Source organism: Sinocyclocheilus rhinocerous, unplaced genomic scaffold (genome assembly GCF_001515625.1).
Source record: "Sinocyclocheilus rhinocerous isolate Xijiao unplaced genomic scaffold, SAMN03320098_v1.1 scaffold84, whole genome shotgun sequence".
In the NCBI taxonomy this organism is placed as follows: domain Eukaryota; kingdom Metazoa; phylum Chordata; class Actinopteri; order Cypriniformes; family Cyprinidae; genus Sinocyclocheilus; species Sinocyclocheilus rhinocerous.
Window position 1 is genome coordinate 2,464 of NW_015645533.1, and position 1,334 is coordinate 3,797.

The window sequence follows — 1,334 nt, forward strand, 5'->3', positions numbered from 1 at the left end:
CCAAGTAAAATTTATTTGTTTAACCCAAGCTAAAGAATAATAATGTGCATTTGATCAGATATAACTTCAGTACAAGATTATGATATGCATTATTTGAATGCTTGGCCAAAGAGATGTGTCTTTAATCTAGATTTAAACAGAGAGAGTGTGTCTGAACCCCGAACGTTATCAGGAAGGCTATTCCAGAGTTTGGGAGCCAAATGCGAAAAATCTCTACCTCCTTTAGTGGACTTTGCTATCCTTGGTTCTACCAAAAGTCCAGAGTTTTGCGACCTTAGGGAGCGTGATGGATTGTAGCGTGGTAGAAGACTAGTTAGGTACGCAGGAGCTAACCCATTAAGGGCCTTATAGGCAAGTAATATTATTTTGTAACTTTTGTAACTCTTAATAGGTAGCCAGTGCAGAGACTGTAAAAATGGGGTAATATGATAATTTTTTCTTGATTTTCTTGACACTCTAGCCGCTGCATTTTGGACTATGTAACTTGTTTATTGAAGATGCAGGACAACCACCTAGCAGTGCATTACAATAGTCCAGTCTAGAGGTCATGAATGCATGAACTAGCTTTTCTGCATCAGAAACAGGTAACATATTTCGTAACTTGGCAATGTTTCTAAGATGGAAGAATGCGGTTTTTGTAACATGGGAAATATGATTTATTGAAGTTGATGTCTAATATAACACCCAAATTTTTGACTGCAGAAGGTATTTTGTTACACAATTTGTTGCACAAATACATTGTACAGCTTTAGAGGACTTGGAATATAGCACAGAATTCATATGGACTACTTTTATGGTGTTTCTTTGTGGAGATGTGGCCACAATGATCATTGCATAAATATTCTTCAGAAAATCTCCTTTTACATTTCGCATAAAAACAAACTAACAAAACGTACGTTTGGCACAGCATGAGGCTGAATAAATAATGACCAAATTTTCATTTTCTGGATGAACTATTTTTTGTATTTATTAGTTTCTTTAACAGGGACAATGCAGTATAACATTGCTACAATTGCAAGCAGCCGATGCTCCACATATAGGCTTCTAGCCAAAGGCTAATTTGCCCAAACTATGCTTTAGAAATGGCATGAGACTAAGGTTCTACCTGTTTTTTTTAAAAAAACAAAAGCCTTAACAATCTGTCTGATTAGAACTCGTACCTTGGACAATCTGAAGAGATGAATAAATGTAGTTTCTTCAATCATGTTTTTCATTTATTACAGACAGTTCCTGGGCCAGATTTGGTTTATTTAAACCTCACGTGAATAGCACTGATTCCTCAATCAGAACCCCTGCTCTCGACGACTTTCTCAATGCTGAACTAAAAAAAAAAA